The following is a 23,406-nucleotide window of genomic DNA, read 5'->3' on the forward strand; positions in this document are numbered from 1 at the left end:
CAAGTCCCCCCCTCCCCCCGCCTTTTTTTTGCCCCTTTTTTTTGGAGAGGAAGAGGAACAGGACTGTACCTCCAGGACTTTTTCCAAGTCAAGCTGTTGTCCTTTCAGTCTTAGTTGTGGAGGGTGCAGCTCAGCTCCAGGTCCAGTTGCCATTGTTAGTTTCAGGGGGCACTGCCCACCATCCTTTGTGGGACCCTAGGAATTCAACCGGCAACCTTGTGGTTGGGAGCCCACTGGCCCATGTGGGAATCGAACCGACAGCCTTCGGAGTTAGGAGCACGGAGCTCCAACCGCCTGAGCCACCTGGCCAGCCCCCCCAAGTCCCTTTTAATATGGGAATTACCTCTGCCTTTCCTATTTTGGATTTATTTTTTTGTTGATTTTCAAGTTGTTGTCTTTCCTATTTATTTTTTTTGGCAGAAGATAGTTTTCCTTACCTTCCCTCAAAAAGGTGCATTTTTTTTTCTTTTTTTTGAGACTGAACATGTCTGGAGATGTTTGTAGGATTGTAGGTTGAAACCATTTTCTCTCAGAATTTGCAGGCATTACCCCATTGTCTTCTGGTTTTCAATGTTGCTGTTGACGTACGGTGCCTGTTTTGATTTACTTTTTCCTTTTTCATCTCTGAAGGTTTTCTAAATGTTCTCTTTATTTCTAGTATTCTGAAATTTCATAATGATGTGGCTTCTTCGGGTGGGTCTTTTTTGTTCGTTGTCTTGGATACTTTCCATCTGAAAACTCATCTTTTAGTTCTGGGGAATCATATTATTTCTTTGATGATTAATCTTCCTCCTTTTTTCTTTTTTTCTAGACTTTTGTTTATTTTTATATTTGTATTTTGAATTATTTTCTTTCCTCCTTTTCTATTTATTTGCCTTTTTCTACTTTTTGGATGATACAGCCAACTTGTTTTCTAACCCTAGTTTCCACGAGTTCTTTCTTACTATCAAAATATTCCTTTTAAATATCAACTCGTTCTTTAAGAGCTTTTCTTACAACTCTGAAGAAATTAATCACAGTTACAGTTGTTTTTTTCTCTGAATTATCTCTTTCCTTCAAGTCTTTTTGTTTGTTTTGGTGTCTGATTTTCTTTTAGAAGTTTTCCTTAAATGTTTTTGCTGTTCCTTGGCTCTCTGTTCACATCACAGAATGAGGCACTTACAAGGCTATTGGAATGACCACATGCTTTCCTATGGCTTGTTGACTGGTGAGCTTCACTACAGGGCAATATTTTCATTGCAGCCACTCCCAAATATCAGTACGTTTAGGTCTTCTCATGTTTACCTGACAGATGTTCTTTAAGATGTTCTGCCTGTTAGATATAGCGTAAGATGCTTGCTTTAGAGGAGCTGAGCTGGGTAGGGAAGGGGCCTGGAGAAGGGCTGTAGATAGGAAATTTTTCTGACTTTTATTCAATACCTATGATTTAATTACATAAACCTTTACAGAAAATAAAATTCCCATCTTCTGTCAGGGTGAGGGAGGGGTGCTCATGTCTGGATGGAGGAGTCAAGTGAGAAGGGTCTGAAGAGTGATTCCTCCTTATAAATACAAGATTTCAACGAATCTTCCTGTTTTTACAACCCCCCCGCCCCCCCATCACTGCATTTTGAGACATATTACTTCTTCATGCTTCTAGTTATCTAGGGATTCTGTGTGGTGAATCTTGCTTTAAATTGGCTTCACCAATGCACTTTGAAGACTTAGGTTTTAGCTTTCTCTGGTCCAAGTGAATTAGTTGTCTTTTATCTGCCTTTCAGTTTCCAGAATTGTGTTGTTACTACCGTGTTTCCCCAAAATAAGACCTAGCTGGACCATCAGCTCTAATGCGTCTTTTGGAGCAAAAATTAATATAAGACCAAGTATTATATTGTATTGTATTATATAATAATATATTATAGACCCGGTCTTATAGTAAAATAAGACCGGGTTTTATATTAATTTTTGCTTCAAAAGACGCATTAGAGCTGATGGCTAGGTCTTATTTTTAGGGAAACATGGTATTAGGGCTTCTGTTCTTTGTCATTGTAGATTAGTACTTATTCCCTCCATTTCTTTTCCTTTTACTTGGAGTTTTGGAGAAAATGGAGATAAATGGGTGTATTCAATCTGTGGTGTTTAACTGGAAGTTTCTGTGCTGTTGATAGGCAAAGCAAAATTTATACTGGAGAACACTCTTTTAGGGTAGTGAATACGGACCAAGTATGTGGGCTGTCGAGGAAGATTACCTGTTTCTTTTTCACTTACAGGTTGTGAGACCATGTGCAGTCTTCTTACTTTTTCCCAGGCTCAAGAGTAGCTTGGATGATTTAATAAACCTATCTGTAGAGTTGGCTTTCCCATGTGGAAATTAACTATTGGTTGGGAGCATCTAGAATATATCTTCTTTCATACGTTAGGCATGTTACTTGTAAAAATGAAAATCATCAAAGTTGTGGATGATGAAACAGTAAAAGTCAATGGACAGACTTCATTCAACTTTGTAGGAGAGCAGTAAAGGTCTTGTATAGATTTTATGTGTAAAGTATTTAAGAAGGTAGAGTGAGCAAAAGAAGAGGAAGAAAAAAAAACCTATACAACAAAAAATGAAGACACAGTGCCTTTAAGATTTAAATTTGAAATGATATCAGAGCCAAAGAATAAGTGAACTGAGAGGTCACAGAGGAAAACTGCTGTGAGGAGATAGGAATGTTTATTAGAGATTACATGAAGTCTGTGTCCACTGAATTGTAACTAGAAGGATCTGAAGGTTAGATACATGAGAATTAATGAGTTAAGTCTCTATAAACATTGAGGTAAATGAACATGTTGGATATAAAGAGGAATATATTCCTGTTTCAGAGATGAAGTTCTTACAGAAAGAATTGACTTGATTATAATCTTACAGTAATTTTTACCTGAAATAAGTCAGGATTTTTTATTGAAATATGGTCAATTTTTCCTTTTAAAGCTTTTATTTCCTCTGCTACTACAGACATACTCAAATTTAACTGTAAAATTTTTCACAGCTTAAAAAACTACAGTCCAGTATTGAAGTGTAAAATATGATAAAACAGTTTAATCCAAGGCAGACAGTGGAGAATGGACACTAGGATGATTACTATCAAGGATTTAACTCTGTATGTATTTTAAAGTCACTTTTAGACAGAATGTGAGCAGTGTGTATACTTTTTTTTATTGACTCAATGCAAAATTAAAGTTGATGGGATTAACCACTTTGATTTTTGCAGTTCTAGCTAAAAAGGTGTTCACTTTGAAATAAACAAAACTTTTCCTGGTGATTTAAAAAAATGGTTTTTAACGTATTGATTTTTTTTTTTTAACTTTGATTTCCAGTTTTCTGCTGTTTGAGAAGCTTTATAGAAGTTAAAACTTCCTCTCTGGATTTTCAAATCAAAGTATTTAAACTAATATAATAAAAAAGGTAATAGATTTTATTAGTCATTGTTAGGTAATAGTTTTATATGGATAAAACAAGATACTTCCTAGCACATTTATCATTTAATTTGAAGACCTAGTTTGTTTTTTCTTTGAGGACTTATCTGCTGGCTAAAAACCACCTCAGTTTTTGTAATATCTGAAAATGTTTTTGTTTTTCTTTGATGTTTGACGCTGTTTTCCAAAGCAGGATAGTAGGTTGGCTTTTTTTTTTTTTTTAAGTACAATTCATTTCATTGTCTTTTGTTTATGTTTTTTTATGTCTTTATCATTTGTTATAAGTTAATAAGTTGTAATTGTTGCTCTTTGGAGGACAATGTATCTTTTTTCTCCTACCTGCTTGTAACATTTTTTTCCCTTTGCCTCTGGTTTTCAGCAATTTTACTATTTGTTTAGGTGTGGTTTCTGTTGCATTCATCCTGCTTTGGGTTTGTAGAGTTTCTTCAATATAGTATGGGGTTTGTATAGTATCTTTCATCAGCTTGTATGAGTGAAATTCCTGGTTATTATCTGGAAATATTGCCTCTGCTTCACTTTCTTCTCTCCTTCTGAGACTCAGTACTACATATGTTAAAATTTTTTTTTCTGTGTCCTACATTTCTCTTATGTTCTTTCTGAAATGTTACGCTTCATAGAGAATTAGAATATTTTTTGTTGACCTATGTTCCTGTTTATCAAGCTCATCTGTTGTGTATAAACTGCTGTAAAACCTATCTGTGGAGTTCAGCTGTATTTTTCTCTTTGGGAAATTTCGTTTCATTTTCTTGTTTATAGATTCTTGTTCTTTGGTGGAAATTGCCAACTTTTCATCTGTTTCTTTCATGTTTTTTTCTAGTTTCACTTTTAGTTCCTAATGAAGCTTTTTCTATATTTTTTAAGTTTTTTCTTTTGGTGAGGCCAGTTTTTGATTTAATGCTGTACATTGTATATGAAAAATTGTAGATTCTCTGTTGCCTTTGTTAGGTAGATAAGAGTAGCATCCGATCATCTTAAATCTAATCACAGTACATTTTATTAGTTTCCTATTGCTGCTATAACAAATTATCCCAAACTTAGTAGTCTGAAACAGTACAAAGTTATTATAGGCCTGGAGGTCAGAATTTCAGCACAGGTTTCACTCAGTTCCAATCAAGGTGCTGTGAGCACGGCGTTCCTGTTTAGGAGGTCCGGCGAGAGTCTGTATTTTCTGCCGTCTCCAGTTTCAAGAGTCTGCCCATGCCCCTTGGCTCCTGGTCCCTTTCTGTCTTCAAAGCGAGCATCGACTGTGCTCCTCGCTGTTCTTTCTCTCTCTTTCCCTTATAAGGACCCTTGTAACATTGGGCCTGCTCAGATAATTCCAGAATAATCTCCGTATCTTCAGATCAGATGATTATCAATCTTAACTGTATTTGCTGCCTTCATTTACCTAACATAGTTCTGGGGTTTCGGATGTGACATTCTTTGGTGGCCATTATTCTGTCTACTATATTCCACCCTCTGGCTACCAAAGATTTCACCTCTGTCTAACATGCGAAATATATTCACCCCGTTCCAACATCCCCAAAAGTCTCAACTCAGTGGGATTGCAGTATTGCCAGAGGTCTAGTCTATGTTCATTAGTTTACACATTACCTTCTTATAATCAAAGTGCAAATTTATAGTAGCTTTACTATTTTTTATTTAGTAATATGTACACATTTTCAATATTGCTAGGAAGGATTTATGATTTTAAGATATTCTTGTATTATATGTTCTATGAAGATGTTACGGCGTAACTCTTATTGCTTATTCCTGTTTTGGATGTCTTGTCCCCCTACTTTTCTGGATTATAGATAATATGATAACTAACCATCTCATGTTGCTTATTTTTTTGATGAGTATGGAAAAATGATCTTGTAGAATATCCTGCTTTCTGAATTTGATTGTTTCTTCTGGGTAGATTCAGTTTAAACAGTTTTGGCAAGAGTACTCGTAGGTGGTGATGTAATAATATGTCATTTCCATCCATGAAGTTTGTCTTCCTGTGGACAATGCAAAGTTTGATCACTGGTCCCATAGGTGGGGAACCAGGGGGAAGGAGAAGCTTGTAGATCAGAGGAGGCAAGGAGCTTGATCTTCAAGGAACAAAAAGAAGACCAGTGTGGGCTGGAGCTGAGTGAGCGAGAGAAAGAATGGATGGTAGGAGATGGGCAGGGAGGGACCAGGTCGTGGTAGGGCTTCTAAATCATCCATCCTAAGAAGTTTGGATTTTATGGTTAGTACCATAGGAAGCCATTAGAAAGCCATTTAGCAGTGGTGAGAAATGGTAAGGCTTATATTTTAAAAATATTTGGATTACTGTTTAGAAAATGGGCTGTAGAGGGGTGAGAGTGAATGTAGAAAGACTAGTTAAGGAAGCCATTGCAGGAAACTACTTACCAGGCCAGGCCAGGCAAGAGATGACTGGGGAGACAGTGAGATAGTATTTGTGGTAGAATCAATAGGAATTGTTGCTGAATTTTTTCATAGGGAAGAATAAAAAATGACATTTTTGGCTTTAATAATTGGTTATATGGAGGTATTGTTTACTACTAAGGAGAAGGCAAGGGAAGAACAGGTTTTTGTTAAAAATTAATTGTTCTATTTTTGTACTTGTTAAATTTGAGATACCCAAGTGGAGTAGACACCCAGGTAGAGCTGGTAAGTAGAATTGTAGAATTCTGGGTAGTCTTTTGTAATTTTACCTTACAAACTGATGTGATGCCGTCCCATTCTTCCTTTTAGATTATAAACTCTGGTACAGAGACCACCAGTTCTTCGTATCCTTTCACTCTTAGTAATTCCTTGCATATAATGGTTCCGTTATAGACTTTTATTGCCAAAAATTACTTTAATAAGATAGTCATTCTCCATTTTCACATAACATACCATAATTTTTATTTTAGGATTTTTTTCTGTTAATTGTACAATTGAATTGCAAAACTGTAAGTAATACATGACAGTTGCTAGGGCTTGTTTATATTTTCTTTCACAGTAGCAGGTCCTCAATGATATCTGTTCGTTCAACATGGTTTGGTTATTAACGTTAGTGAGAAAAACTCGGTTTCCTGCTGGTGCCACTGGCAGTGTGGACTTCGCATGGTCTCCCCACGTCTGCGTGGGTCTTCTCTTCATCCTCTGATTTCCTTCCACTGCGCAAAGATGTGTGGGTGAGGAGAGTTTGCATGTCTCAGTTGTCGCTTTCTGAGTGGCTGTGGGGGTGAGTGCGCCCTGACAGAACGGCGTCCTGTGTAGGTTGGTTCCTGCCTCGCGTCCTGAGCTGCTGGGACAGGCTCTGGCCACCCGGGACCCTGAACTGGAATGAGCCGGTGGGAAAATAATGATCTTAGTTGTTTTTATTCATCTTTCTTAAATGTGTGTATAGCTCACATTTATTTTATTGTTTAATGTTAGAAGTGTTTTGCGTCTTTATTTAGAAGTTTGGTGATGTTTTTGTGACCAAAAATATGCTGTAGGAATTTACCTCGTTTATATTAATTAGCCTACGGCAAAACTGCTGTTATACATTTCCCTTAAACTTGTAGTTTCCAAGAACCGACTGGCATTAAATGAAGACTTACTGTACCTAAGTCAAACCAAAATCTTTATGTCCTCTTGCAGTTGTTAAAATTCTTGAGTGACTCTTACTAGTCTGTTTCTAGGCTACAAGAATATATATGAGGTTTCTAAGGAAATACTATACGCATTTTTAATTTCACAAACTGAACTATTCAGAGAATTAATGCTTATTATAGTTCTGTAGAAAAATTTAAAAAGGTCTTCTATCCTGCCACCTTGATAAACTCTTAATTTTTTAATTGACTGTCTGCTTAGAAAATCTGAGACAGTTTTTTTTTTAATTTTTTTTTAATTTATTAGTTTCAGGTGTACAAGACAAGGTAATACTTAGATGTTCATCATTTATATCCCTCACACTGTGAACCCCCCTCCCCCCATCCACTATCCCTCCGACCTCACACCCAGCCATCACATTATATATATAAAATTATAGTTGGCATTCATTAATGTTTAGCTTCTGGTGTACAATGCCATGATCAGGCATCCACAGTATCCCTGAGGTGGTCTCCCAAATAAGACGCATGTCCATCGGATACCCAACAAAATCTTTACAACATTATTGAATACGTTCCCCAAATTAATTTTCAAAAAACCCTGAGGCCACCTTGTGTTTACCAGCTGCTTCCTAATCCCTTCACCTTTCCCCTTATCCCCAATCGCCCCTCCCCCCCGCCCATCTAACAACTCTCGGTTTTTTCTTTGTGTCCCCAAAACTGTTTCTGATTAGTTCATTCACATATTCTTTTCTTTAGATTCCTCATATAAGTGAGATCATATGGTACTTGTCTTTCTCTTTCTGACTTATTTCACCTAACATAATGTTCTCTAGATCCATCCATGTTGTTGCAAATGATAAGATTTCTTTCTTCTTTATGGCTGCGTAATACTCCATTGTATAAATGTACCACAGCTTCTTAATCCAGTGAGACAGTTTTTTTTGAAACTGTTTTCCCTGGAACACCTAACTCAGAATGAGATATTTGAAAAAAATGTAACTAAGGTTTCTTAAGTGGTTATAAAATAATTGTTCTTAAGATGCTTTTAGCAATTCCAAAATCACTGGAATAGGTGGGTTTTTCTAAGGTAATCTTTTAAGTGCACATTGATTTGGAGATACATGATCTTAAAATTTTTATCCGTGTTTATTTTTAAGTCATGTTCTGGTTATCTATTGCTCTTTAACAAACCAACCTAAAATTTAATGTCCATTTTATTTTGCTCATGACTGGTGGCTCAGGAGTTTGGAAAGGCCTTGGCTGGATGGTTCATCTCTGATCCATGTTATGACATTGGGTGACTGAGGCTGAAAGATCTACTTCCAACATGGCTTGTTCATTCACGTGTCTGATGCCCTGGTGCCTTGGTCTTTCTCTGTCCTTTCTTCACACATGGCGTCTCATCCTTCTGGGCTTTTCCATACGTCCCGGGCTTTTCACAGCACATTAGTATTAGGGTAGTTACACCTACAGGACTGCTCACTTTTAAGGACAGGAAGTTGAAACTACCAGGTCAATTAAGGGCTAAGTTTGGAAAGGCATGACATCGTTTCCACTGTATTCTGTTAGAGCAGTCACAGCGCCACCCAGATTCAAGGGAGTAGAGAAATAGACTGCTCCTCGATGGAATGGCAAGGCCATGTTGCAGATGACCATGTGTGGCCGTCTTTGGAAAATACAATCTACTGTACATTGTGTCCAAAAGCGCCTTGGAAATCATGATGAAGAAAATTACTAAGATGCAATAAGATTGAATATTTAAAGCTAAAGTGAGCTACTTTTGTCTGTCAAAGTGACAATTTTAAGAGTTCCCATTGCTGGGAAAGCTTTAGTAAACTTTTTTTAAAAAAATACATCTACTTTGAATTTAAAATTTAGAATTTAGAATTTAAAAATACATCTAGTTTGTTTTAGCATTTTTACATCTATGAATTTCTCCAAAGGAATAATAGGAAAAGTATGCAAAGTTATATTAGCAAAGATGTTTATCAGATTGTATATATATAGGAAAAATTGTGAAAGTAGAATGTTGGCTAAGTATAATATTGCTTAGCTACTAAAATACAGTGATAGCTGATACTTAGAAAGTGCTTAGTATATATTGGGGCCATTCTGAGCACTTTATGTCACTTGTGCAGTCAAGGTAGGCCACTCTTAGAAAAGCCCTGTGCTTGGTTTAATGCTCTGCTGTCGCTATTTTGAAATTCATAATTTTTAAACAAGAGGCCCTATTTTTGTTTGTTTGTTTGTTTTGCACTGGTCCCTGCAAATTACATTGTCATTTCTAAGTCAACTAAGGTTTTACATTTTCAAAGGTTGAGAAAAAAACCTAAAGATGATTTCATGACGCATGAAAATAATACAAAGTTTAAATTTTATTGTTTATAAGTAAAGTTTTATTGGACCCCAGCCTTGCTTTTTATTTGCATATTATCTATGGCTGCTTTTTTGCTGTAATAACAGAATTAAGTAGTTGGAACAGAGATGTATGGCCCTGAAAAGCTTAATATTGACTCTGTGGCTGTTTATGGAAGGTTTGCTAACCCTTGCTACAAACCATGGGCTTTCCTAAGAGGACGAGGAGGCTATAGTCACGTGCCGCATCACTGACGTTTTGGTCAGCGATGGACCGCATCCCGATGGTGGGCCCATAAGATTATAATGGACCTATGACCTAGTGACGCCTTAGCTGTTCTAATGTCATAGTGGCATTACTCACCTGTTTGTGATGCTGGTGCAAACCAACTGGCTCCACTGCCAGTCGTGTTAAAAGTATGGCACATACAGTTTATACAGTACATAATACCCGATAATGATAGCAAATGACTGTGTTTCTGGTTTATGTACTGATTATGCTATACTTCTTATAGCTATATTGGACGGTACTCTTTCTACTTCTAAAAACAACGTTTGCTGTAAAGCCACATGTCGTGTTACTCCAGCAACAGCCTCATGCAGCTCGTGTTTATTGCGTGTCTTCATTGCAGCATTTTCTCTTGTGCCTGATTTAACCTCGTGTTGTTTTGTGCAGTAACACGCTGTACAGGCTTGTAGCCCAGGAGCAGCCAGCTTCGCCATACAGCCCAGGGGCGTAGTGGGCTGCATAGCAAGAGCTACAGGTTTGTGTGCGTGCTCGGTGACGTTCGCATGAAGTCACCTAACGATGCATTTTTCTGACTGTATCCCCATTGTTAAGTGGTGCATGACTGTAGGGATCTCAATTTGTGGGAATGATGTCCATGATGTGTTGTGTGGAAAAAAAAAAGTGGGATAAACAGTATAATTTAGAATGTATGACACTGCATATGTCAAAAGGGTTATATATTAAAATGTATGGAAAGATCATTATGTTTTATCTTATGTTATAGTAAAATAAAACCGGGTCTTATATTAATTTTTGCTCTAAGAGACGCATTAGAGCTGATGGTCCGGCTAGGTCTTATTTTTGGGGAAATGCGGTATATACACACAGCAGGTACATTTTTTTCTGAATCATTTGATAGTTCACTATGTATTTGCTAAAAATAAGGACATTCTCTTTCATAACCATATTTATAATACAGTAATTTTCCCAAATGTGCCAATAATGTCTATAAAGGAAAAATTCAGTTTTCCTCCTGCTGTGTAGGGAAAATCCCAGCTCTTCCCTACTATATCTCTCTTCCCTGAATGTCTCTTTTACTCTAATGAAACCAAATGAAATTCCATAGAACGCTTCATTTCTGACACTTGTGGTCAATGAACGTATGGGTGGTTTTTTTTTTCCTCTCAACAAGAAGCAAGTCTCCTGTACTAGCTACAATTTAAGTCAGTTCTGACACACTCCACTTGGATAGCTTCAGCTTTCACAGGTTAAGGGCTTAGTCCCACAAGACCCCTTCCCCACCCCGACTTCAGATGCCAGTCGCAAGTTCACCATATCCCACTGTGCTTTTGACTCAACAGCTATGGCTCAGAGGTTCCCCTGAGCCCATCCTCAGGTCCGATTAACTTGCTAGTAGGGCTCGTAGAAACTCAGGGAAACACGTTTACCAGTTTATTAAAGGATATGAAAAAGGATGTAGTTGAATAGCAAGATGAAAAGATAATAGGGCGGGGTCTGGGAGCTCCTGGAGCACAGGAGCTGCCGTCCCCGTGGAGTTGGGGTGCCTCAGCCTCCAGGTGTGGATGTGGTCACCCACCTGGATGCTCTCCGAACCTGTACAACTGGGATTTGAAGGAACATCCTCACGTAGCCATGATCAATTATTAACTCCATTTCAGCCCCTTTCCCCTCTCTGGAGAAGGGGAGGAGGGGCTGAAAATCCCGAGGTTCCAATCATGGCGTGGTCTTTGTGGTGACCAGCCCTCTTCCAGGAGGCACCCAGAGTCGCCTCATTAGAACAAGAGGTGCTCCTACTGCTCTTATTTCTCAGGAGATTCCAAGGGTCTTAGGAGCTCTGTGCCAGGAGCGGGGAGCAGAGACCAATACGTTTATTTTTTATTATCTCACAATGTCTTTTACAAGTAGTTGTTTTTCTTTGATTCAGCATCCAATCAAGGTTCATGAGGTGGGTTGCCTTTTCATTACCGTTAGCTGATTATATGTTCTTGATTCTTTGAGTCCGTCAACTTTCACTAGGGCGACAACCATTGAGAAGGGACTGGGTCATTAGGAGAGGTAGGAGAGGTCTTGGTCACATGCGAGGCTTTGTATTGGGTAAGACTTTTTGTATGTCATGTTATGGATTTTGGTGGTTCGTCATAGAAACAGTGAGAAGCTTTTAAAGAGATGTGACATGTTCTAATTTGGATAGTATATATAGCATTAACTTAAAAAAAATTTTTTTTCATTGGGGAATATTGGGGAACAGTGTGTTTCTCCAGGGCTCATCAGCTCCAAGTTGTTGTCTTCAGTCTAGTTGTGGAGGGCGCAGCTCACTGGCCCATGTGGGGATCCAGCCGGCAACACTGCTGTTCAGAGCTCGCGCTCTAACCAACTGAGCCATCCGGCTGCCCCAGCATCAACTTTTGAAGCAAAATATTGTAGTGTATAACAATTGGGTACAAAATGATATATTGAACAAAACTGTGAAAAATACATTTTGGAGACACTCTGGGAACGTCAAACATGAAATAGGCATGAGATTATTGAGGCATTGTTGTTATGTGTGATAACGATAAAGAGGTTCTGTTAAATTATTTATCTATTAAAGATCAATAAAATAATGCAACATCTGGGTTTGCTTTAAAGTACATCAGCGAAAAAGGGGTAGGACTATATGAAACAAGCATGGCAAAGTTTTGAAAATTGTTGAAACTAGGTGATGAGTATATGGGAGTGCATTGTACACTTCTATTTTTATGTGTTTGATTCATTTCATAAGAGGTTAAAAAGACATAAACCACTGACACCTGATTTTTTGACATGAAAAATGCAGTAAAAGGGTATTTGTATGTGAAAGCTAGCATTCAAAACTTCTGTTACTTTCTAGAGGAGTTGTTTTATATGTAGTGTGAAGATATATATCTCAAAGTAACTTACGTCTAAACATTTGATTAGAAAAAGAATTCGTAGCAAAAATATTATATGTTTCTGAATCTCTTGAAAAAAATCTAACATTTAAGGTTTTAAGAAGTACTCTTGCTCTTACAGTGTTTATTTAAAAACTACAGTCTTTTAAGTATGGCAGAAAGCTAGCTATGACAACAGAAAAAATCTGTACAAATTACAAAACTGTGTAATTCAAACTGCCACTCACAATTGTAGAACACTATTATGGTGATTTTTTTTGCTTATCAATCAGCTATTGTGTAAGTTGTGTGTAATCGTTCCTATGACTCCAGCACTAATGCATTACTAGTACTGCTTTACTATGATTCCCAGAGTTCTAAACAATGGCATCTCTTTTGATTTGAGTCCAGCAGCTGTATTCTGGCCACAGGTGCTGGTAGCAGTCATTGCAGTAAAATTATGACAGTGTGATGAAGGTAGAGTTTGAGTCTAAGAAGTTAATCGATGATACAGTGTCAAGGCTTTTTGCCCACTATATTAAGAATATTTAGTTTCCTTTTTATTTTAATATTTAATTGAGTTTTTGAGACGCCATCCATGAAGTCACATAAGTGATTTTTTTTTGTTGTAATTTTTAACCAGAGGTGCACATCAGAATCACTTGGTGAACTTTTTCCAAAATACCTTTGTTGGACTCTGCTCTGACCTACTGACCCAGAACTTTTAGGGGAGAGTAGGACTCATAGGCATAGATACTTTGGAAAGGCTTTTTAAGGTGATTTGGTTGTGAACTTTTATTCAAGGACTACTGCTCTAAGAGTGTCAGAATTCTTCTTTATTATATGTAAACAGATTAGATGTTTAGTCCTCTCTATCTTTAAAAAAAATATATATATATATATATATATATATATATATATATATATATATATATATATATTTTATTTTTGTTTCGTGTTTTTTTCCTGGCTATCGTTTTTTCCCCTTTTTTAAAAGGATTTTTATTGGGGAAGGGGAACAGGACTTTATTGGGGAGAGTGTGTACTTCCAGGCCTTTTTTCCAAGTCAAGTTGTTGCCCTTTCAATCTTAGTTCAGCTTCAAGTTGTCCTTTCAGTCTTAGTTGTGGAGACGCAGCTCAGCTCCAGGTCCAGTTGCCATTGCTAGTTGCAGAGGACACAGCCCACCATCCCTTGCGGGAGTCGAACCAGCAACCTTGTGGTTGAGAGCCCACTCTCCAACCAACTGAGCCATCCGGGTGCTCAGCGGCAGCTCAGCTCAAGGTGCCGTGTTCAATCATAGTTGCAGGGGGCAGAACCCACCATCCCTTGGGGGACTCGAGGAATTAAACTGGCAGCCAGTGGTTCCCACTGGCCCACGTGGGAATTGAACCGGCAGCCTTCAGAGTTAGGAGGATGGAGCTCCAACCGCCTGAGCCACCGGGCCGGCCCCCTCTCTATCTTTTTAACTTAATGATTACAAGGTAATACGGTTTCCCACTGGCTGTCTCTAACTCCATTCCTTATTCTGTCTCTCTGGAACAAGTAAATCATTCAAAATTGTGGTGGATAGTCATTAGTGATTTTTTAGCAGGTGAATGATGTGATAATATTTGTATCCCACTTATTTGTAACAAAATGATTGTCACACCTCAGACTGAGCTCAGTAACCACCCTCTGTAGACAGTTTCATTGCAGCACTTTGCTAGAAACCTGCCCAACCCTGTGCTACCTGTTATTATTGTATGGTATTAATATTCTTCCTGAGATACTCATTTCATCATTTTTACTGTTTTTCTTTTTTTAAGGAGGGTGCAGCTCACAGTGGCCCAAGCGGGGATCAAACCGGCAACCTTGGTGTTAGCAGCACCATGCTCTAACCAACTGAGCTAAGCGGCCACCCCATTTTTACTTTTATACACAAAATTCATAGTCTTTAAATTGCCCTTGAGGTAAACTTTGCTAAGTCCTTCTAATATACTCCCGCTTGTGTCTCCTACTCTTTTTTTCTTCTTTCATGTCACCTAAACATTGCCATAGGTCTGCAATACCCTTCTCTTCTGTCTTTAAAAGAAAAAAAATTATGAAACTTAATTTTTTTCTTATACAAGTTTTAAAAGCAACTTACAATATAAAGATTTAAAGTAAAATCTAAGTGCTAACTACTTATGTGTATGCTTTCAGACGATTTGCTCTGTTTATGCTACCATGCATATTTTTGCATGAATAAGATTAGATCATATTAAGTCTGCTGCACTTGGCTTTTTTTCACTGAATATAATAGTCATACTTCTTTGTCAGTCCAAACAGATCTACCTTACTCTTGAAATGGCTGCATGCTCTTTAAAAGGCTGTGTACTAATTATTGAACTGTAATTTCATTAACCAGTACCCTGATGAGTTTTTCTTTTCTAATTTATTTGTTCTATGACCTTCCCTCTGTACTCCTGGTGTATTTGCTCTGTTGTATCAGTAGCATAATACCTAAAAGGATCATCATAATTTTTGTCAGAGAGGTTATACACCTAAAATTTCAGAAGATATTAACTTTTCTCCAATAAAAGAAAAATGAGTGAAGACTAGTCCATCCAAATATTAGTGCTTTTGTCTTTTCTGTGTGTGTGTATCATAAAGAAGTAACTTTTTAAATAGGGTTTTAAATCAGGAACAGATATTTAATTTTGTCATTTGCTTTCTTATTATCTGAGACTTAGTCAGTTGGGACTGCTATATCAGAATACCACAGACTGGTGGCTTAAACAACACATTTATTTCTCACAGTCCTGGAGGCTGGAAGTCCAAGCTCAGAGTGTCAGCAGGGTGGGGTTCTTAATGAAGGCCTTGCCTTCTTCCTGGTTTACAGAGCGAGCAGCGCTGGTCCCTGTATCTCCTTATGAGGGCACTAATCCCATAATGGAGCTCCACCCTCATGATCTAATCTAACCCTAATTATCTCCCAAAGGCCCTACTTCCAAATACAGTCACATCAGAGAGTAGGGTTTCAACATACGAATTTTGGGTAGATACAAACATTTAGTCTATAGCAGAGATAATCATGTTGCTTTTCTTCTTTGACCCATTATCATAGTAAATTCAATTAATGGATTTACTAATATTTAAATATTACTACAGTCCTATAAGTAATCTTGATTTGGTCATAAATTTTGAAAACATACCTAGATCTTGTTTGTTAATAATTTATTTATGATTTTTTATTAATATTTTTAAGTTATAATGAGCTATTGTTTTGTCTTAGGTTTTTTGATAATAGTGTTATTGACTTTTTAAATGAAAAAATAAAAAGACAAAAACAAATGCCCAGTTTCTTCTTCATGCTATGGTATAATTTGATCTTGAAACCTTTCTGACTGTCACTCTTTGGTAATTCATCTCACCAAAAAGTATTTGTTATGGGTTGAATTGTGTTTCCCCAATAGATATGTTGAAGTCCTAACCCCAGTATCTCAGAATGTAACCCTATTTGGAAAGAGGGTCACAGCAGGTGCCATTAAGTTATGATGAGGTCATACTGGAGTAGGGTGGGCCCTTAATCCATTGTAACTGGTGTCCTTATAAGGACAGAAGACAGTGTGAGGGCAACACACAGGGAGAGGACCGCCATGACAGAGGCAGACATTGGAGTGTTGCAGCTGCGAGCCTGGAATGCGTGGGCACCACCAGAAGGCACCACCCTACAGGTTTCAAAACCTTGATTTCAGACTCTAGAACTGTGAGAAAAGTTTGCTTTAGGTCACCCAGTTTGTGGTAATTTGTTATGGGAACGCTGGCAAACTAATATAGTATGTGTTTTACTCAGGCTTTCAAATTTGCGTAACAAAGGATCATGCAAAATATTGTGGATATCTGGTCTTCTTCATTCATAATTTTTAAATTGATGCTTTTTGCTCTTTATTTTGTTAACATGGTGTCCTATAATATTTTTTATCTACCCCCCAAGTTCTGAGTTTATTCTTCTTTTTATTGTATCTGATGTAGTCTTCATAATTCTGTCTACTTTTCTGAGAAAAGTAAAGTAAATCTAACTTTTTGAGTTCATTTACATTATTTTGTTTAATATTCAGTACTAAGAGTAGTTTTTCTTTGAGTTTAGGTTTTGTTAGAGTTGTTAAAAAACAAAATTAAACCATGTAAATATGGAGATCAACTTGGCTTTATTAAACAATTCATGAAAGTCACAACATTTCTTCTAGCAACAGAAGGGCACCCTAGGGGTTGTACAAGTGGAGGGTTTTATAGGCAGAAGGGTGAGGCAAGGGAGCTATTAACAACAGAAAAGGAAGGATCATTTTTCAGATCAGGGTATCTTTTGCGTGGACGGGAATGGCAAGGGTTTTTATCCTGCCAAATGCCTTTTCTTTCTATGGGAAGTGAACTGCGGGGAATAGAATGGGTCCATGTGACCTACTACCTGTGTAATTAGATCTGGTATTAAATTGTCGGGGAGGAAGACACTTGGCTCTACCCTCAAGGTTCTTTCGGCTGGCCTATAATCAAATAAACAGGAGATAGATTAACAAGAGAAAATAACCAACTTTAGTTATGTATGTATGTAAGGGAACCCCACATGCATGCCCAAGTCAGAGACCCCACATATATAGAGGTTCAGAGACAGAAAGGGAAAATGAAGTATATATGACATTCTGAGCTAGGAATGAGGTAAGATGCCTCACTCCTTGGGGCTTCAGAGGGCCATTGCAAAATGATAAGAGCAGATGGTCAGTAATTGGATGTTTGTCCTGTTCTATAGATAAGTCATAAAAGTTATTTCTGGTGATAACTCTTATTATGGGCAAGACTCCTAATTGATGTTCTTTAAGGAAGAGGTATAAAACTTTCTTGTGAGTCTGCAGAGTCTTGATTGCCTTCAGCACAAAATATTTCACATGCCGAAGTGGTACATCGGAGGCCTGTTCTGAACTCTACAAAATCTCGGTTTGGTATCGTGGACTTTTAGCATGAGTGATGCCATTTTGGGCCTATGGCTTTCTCTTTAAAAAAGTTCACAGATTTTGATGTGAAATATTTTAAGTTATCATGTATTGTTATTGTAGTTTTAATTTTCTCAACACTGTTTAGGAGAAAAATTTAAAAATTCTTAAGTGATTGTGATTTTTTTGGTTTACTTATTTTTAATTTCATTGCATTGTGGTTAGTGTGATTGGTTCTATTTCTGCTTTATGAAACTTAATGAATTTGAGGATTAATAAATCAGTTTTTTAAAGTGGCCCGTGAACGTTTAGATAGGAGGTATATACTCTGTTTGCAGGATATAAATCTTAGTTGATAGCTATATGTCTGTATGTCTATTGGATCAGCCATATTAATGATCTTATTTATTATTTAGTTCCTCTGCATCAGAGCTTACAAACTGGCGAACATGGTCTAATTTGGCCCATCAACATATTTTGCTTGCCATGCATTGTGTTGACCTGCATAATGTTAAAAATTAACATTGATTAAAAAGTTGCCAACATTTAAAAATTTGGAGATTTTATATACATATATGGATTTTTCATTTTCCTCAGAAAGTCTTATTTCAGCTTCCCAAGCAGGTCATACTCTCTCTTGCTTTGAACAGGCTGTTTGTTGCCTTTGCCTGGAAGGCTTTCTCCACTCCCTTTCCCTAGCTTACTCCTATTCTCATGGGAGTAATCCTTTGTCTCACTGTTAATATCATGGCCTCCTAGAAGCCTCCCTTCATCTCTCAGGACTAGCTAAAGAAAATGTATGAATAGCAAATAAGCATGTGAAAAGATGCTCAACTTTTTAAAGTTATGTGGGAGAACAAATTAATAACACACTGATAGGCCACTACAAATCTTATATAATGGCTAAAATGAAATAGACTGACTATACTGAGAACTGGCAAGTATGTGGAGCAGCTGGAATTCTTATACCTCACCAGTGGATATGGAATATGGCAAAACCATTTTGAACAACAGTTTGGTAGTTTCTTAAAAAGCTAAACATACCAAACTTACCATATGAGGCAGCAATTCCACTCCTAGATATTTACTGTGAGAGAAGAAAGCCTATGTCCATAAAAAGACTTGTACATGAATGTTTATAGCAGTTTTATTTTTAATAGTTGAAAAGTGGAAACAACCCAAATGTCCATCAACAAGTGAGTGGATAAACAAACTGGTACATCTTAATACTAAATCAGTACCAAAAAGGAGTGAAGTATTGATAGATACTACAACATAGATGAATCTCAAAATAAGTATGCTGAGTAAAAGAACCCAGGTCAAAGAGTACATATTAATCCATTTATATACAATTCTTGGAAATTTAAATTAATGGATAGTGACAGAAGGTACTTGGGGAAGGGAGAGGCAGAAGGCAGAGGAAATTTTTTGGCTGATATATATGTTTATTATCTTGATTGTGGTGATGGCTTCATGGGTATATACATAGGTCAAAACTGATCAAATTGTATACTTTAAATATGTGCAATTTATTGTTAGGTCAGTTATACCTCAATAAATGTTTAAAAAAATTATCATACCCAATCTAGAGAGTGTGTAAGATTCCCATTATTATTACTCCCCAACCTCCATCAGGAAAAACTGCTTTTCTCTTGTCAAAGGTAAACGCTTCTTGTTGGGCTGGTTGTTTACAACATTTGTCAGTCCCTTGGCATCCAGAGGTTCCAGCCTCTTTCTGCAGAAATATCTCCATTCCAGGATATAAAATAAGCCCAAAACAACTCTGAAATGGCTCACGTTTTTCAAATGGGAAACACCTTGGCCAGTTATCAGTGACACTGCAGCTACTTTGCAGTTGTAGTCTTCTGTTCTGTCTGCTGTCGTTGAACACTTCAGTCAAATGCTAGTCTTTAGATTTCTCAGGTAACCAGTCCACAGAGTCCCTAATCTCCAGTAGGCAGATATGAAGCTTTCAGAGTGATATCCTTGAAGCCCTTTTTACTAGGCTAAAGCTGAGGGTAAAGCACCAATCCATCCCTCTTTGATTTCAGAGTCATATTGACAACTCTCTCTAAAGAAATCCCTTCTCCACCATTTCCATCTCATCTTTTCCAGATCCTTCCCACCTCTACCCTTTTAAAAAATACTTGGAGGTGGGTGATCAGCTAAGTTTTGTAAAACTTCCTTTGCAGGTCTTGTCCATGTGGTCGAGCACTTCATTTGGCATTATGGAAGTAGTTGGCGGATAGTACGTTCGAGTCTCAGCTAAGACTGGGACAGAGGTTTATTTGGGTATTGTGTTATATCCTTCCTGTTAATAGAACTTTTCTGAACTCTGATTTAGTTAAAAAATCTGTAGTTTGCTTGAGATTAGTGAAATTATGGGAGCTCCACTTTTCATTTTGTCCTTATTTTCTGTCACTGGACATATATTTTTATTTATGCTATGGGATTTTAGCCATTCCTTAGTTTCATAATAGGTGGAATTTCCTATAATAATGGTTTCTTTTATTAATGTTTCTAAATTTCAGGGAAGTAAACATTTACTGCCCCTCCTTTCATTGTCTCTTTTTTTTTAAACTGAATTCTCCTTGCAGATGACATGATACTATATATAGAGAGCCCACCAAAAAACTATTAGAACTGATAAATAAATTCAGTAAAGTAGCAGGATACAAAATTAATATTCAGAAATTGGTTGCATTTTTTATACATCAATAGCAAACTATCAGAAAGAGAAATTAAGGAAACAATCTCATTTACAATTGCATCAAAAAAAATACCTAGGAATAAATTTAACCAAGCAGGTAAAAGACCTATACTTGGAAAATTATAAGACATTGAAGAAAGAAATTGAAGATACAAATAAATGGCAGCATATACCATGCTCATGGATAGGAAGAATTAACATTGTTAAAATGTCCATACTACCCAAAGCAACCACCCAAAGCAATCTATAGAGTCAGTGTAATCTCTATCAAAATACCAATGGCATTTTTGACAGAACTAGAACAAATAATCCTAAACTTTACATGGAATCACAAAAGATGCCAAGTAGCCAAAGCAATCTTGAGAAAGAAGAACAAAATTGTAGGTATCACCCTACTTGATATCAAATTATAAGGCTGTAGTAATCAAAACAGTATGATACTGGCATAAAAACAGACACATAGATCAATAGAACAGAATGGAGAGCCCAGCAACAAACCCATGCCTGTATGGTCATTGAATCTATGAAAAAAGAAGCAAGAATATACAAATGGGGAAAAGACAGTCTCTTTATCAAATAACTGACAGATACAGGCAAAAAAAGAAAAAAAGAAAAAAGAAAAGAACCTAGACCACTTTCTTACACTATATATGAGAATAAACTCAAAATGGATTGAAGATTTGAATGTAAGACCTGAAACCATAAAACTCCTAGAAGAAAACATAGGTAGTAAACTCTCTGGCATTGTTCTTAGTATTATCTTTTTGTATATGTCTCCTCAGGCAAGGGAAACAAAAGAAAAAATAAACAAATGGGACTACATCAAACTAAATTGTTTTTGCACAGCACAGGAAACCATCAACAAAACAAAAAAATGACCTACAGAATGGAGAAGATATTCTCCAGTGATACATCTGATGAGGGGTTAATATCCAAAATATATAAGAAACTCATAAAATTTAACACCAAAACCACAAATAATCTGATTAAAAAATGTGCAGAGGACCTGAATAGACATTTCTCCAAAGAGGACACAGACGCCAATGGACATACGAAATGATGCTCAGTATCACCCATTGTCGAGAAAGTGCAAATTAAAACCACAATGAGATATCGCCCGACACCTGTTAGAATAGCTATCTATCATCAGTAAATCAACAAACAACAAGTGTTGGTGAGGATGTGGGGAAAAGGGAACCCTCCTTCACTGTTGGTGGGATTGCAAATTGGTGGAGCCACAATGGAAAACAGTATGCTCGGAACCTCCTCAAAAAAATAAAAAATAGAACTACTATATGAACCAACAATCTCACTTCTGTGTATTTATCCGAAGAAATCCAAAATACTAAAAAGATATATGGATACCTATGTTCATTGCAGCATTATTTACAATAGCTAAGATATGGAAACAACCTAAGTGTCCATTGATAGAGGATTGGACAAATAAGAAGTGGTACATACTGGTAACCCTGTATAACACGGCACTTCCATAACATGGTTCGAGAATTGGGGAAAACCCTCATACAACATGGCAGCCTAGAACACGGTTTCACTCTAACATGGTTTGAGAATTAGAGAAATCTCTGAACAACACCGAGCATAATAAGAGCAAGAAATATCTCATTTGAAATTAGGGAAATCCCCGAACAACATGGAACGTAATAAGAGCTTTTAAGAGCAAAAGATACCTCATTTGAAATTTTTCATTCAAGCGTGGATGTCGTATCAGACTTGACTGCAGAATTTTAACATTTATTAGAATTTTATTTTGTTTTTTTTGTTTTTTTTTGGTTGTTGAGAGCCCACTGGCCCATGTGGGAATCGAACCGGCAGCCTTCGGAGTTAGGACGGGCAGCCTTCGGAGTTAGGAGCATGGAGCTCTAACCGCCTGCGCCACCCGGCCGGCCCCTAAAATTTATTAGAATTTTAAATTCATTTTGTTTATGGAGTATTAAGTTCAGAGGATGAAGATATCTTGTCAAAAAGAAAATGCCCTCGGTTAATGTTGCTTAGTAGTGATGAAGAATAAAACATTATTTAGTACATAGTAATATGTTATACTTTTGATGAAAAATGCTTTAATAAAGATATTTATCTTAATTATAAAAATATAACAGTATGTTTTAAAAATTTTTGGAACCTAACCCCCTTTTTTGTACTAGTTCTTTGTTTCATATAACATGGATTCGCATAACACGGCAATTTTAAGGAACCTCACAACTGTGTTTTACAGGGCTTATCTGTATGTACAATGGACTATTACTCGGTTATAAAAAAGAATGAAATCTTAACCATTTGTGACAACATGGATGGACCTAGAGGGAATTTTCTTAAGTGAAGTAAGTCAAACAGAGAAAGTAATTTTAGATTTTCTATATTCTCTGCTTTATTTATATCATGCAATTGGAGTTATCAAAGTAATTGTTCAGAAAGACGATAGTACCAATTCATTTACTTGAACCCTGGGCTAATTGGTTAATTTTGCGTATATTTTTTTCTGTTCTTTTTTGTTCTAACTGTACAGGCTGCAAAAGTATACTTTGAACAATGAAAAAATGAGTATTTGAGTAAATTGCCTGTGTTAAAAGCTAATCATACCTCATGAAATTTCTTATTACATGTATCTAACTGGAAATTAAGTGAAATATTTAAGATATACAAGTATGTTGGGAAAGTTAAAAAAGAATAAAAACAGTAGAAAACAAAGCTATCTTTTTGCCCTGACTGCACTAGTACTAGTCAGCCTTAACAGCCTTAATCACAGGGAAACCATTAATATGGTAAGATTTATTATGTATTATCAGCATAATTAAGAGGTCATTTATTTTGATTTCGAGTCTCTGAAAGGGTAGCTAAATACCCCAAAGAAGGAAAGGCAACAGTCACCCTCTTTGCCTCCAAATTAACAGTGAAACACAAAAATCATTCCAGATGGTTCACCACTGAAAAGATTTTCATAATTTTTCTATCATAATCTATTCCAGACTTAGTGAAATTCCTCTTAAAGATACATTTTTGTGGCATGACAATACTTTTTCCCCCTGGGCAAACAAATATATGTTAGTTTGTTAGGCAAATTTTGTGTTTCCAAATTAAATAAGAAGTCACATTTTAAGACTGAAAGTTGTGTCAGATGGACTCTAAGTGGAACAGTTCTTTACCATTAACTTCCATCCATGGTCTTCTTCTCCCAAGTCTATGGCTGTGTAATTCTTTCTGCTCTTCTTTATTTGGAAATGTCTCTGG

The 23,406-nt window shown here is 36.8% G+C and overlaps 1 protein-coding gene across 7 annotated transcripts in view; it reads left to right on the forward strand.

Annotated features, from left to right (window-relative positions):
* ACAP2 (ArfGAP with coiled-coil, ankyrin repeat and PH domains 2) overlaps nucleotides 1-23,406 on the forward strand; it is a 127,824-nt gene that overhangs the window by 9,550 nt on the left and 94,868 nt on the right. Inside the window, exon 1 of one of the 7 annotated variants that reach the window (XM_081062980.1) lies at nucleotides 22,459-22,499. The exons of the other annotated variants lie outside the window; for them this stretch is intronic. The gene's annotated coding sequence lies outside the window, so the exon portion shown is untranslated. Of the gene's footprint in view, nucleotides 1-22,458; nucleotides 22,500-23,406 lie in introns of those variants that run through there. 7 annotated transcript variants of the gene reach the window in all.

The sequence above is a fragment of the Rhinolophus hipposideros genome (genome assembly GCF_964194185.1).
Source record: "Rhinolophus hipposideros genome assembly, chromosome: 2".
Classification (NCBI taxonomy): Eukaryota; Metazoa; Chordata; class Mammalia; order Chiroptera; family Rhinolophidae; genus Rhinolophus; species Rhinolophus hipposideros.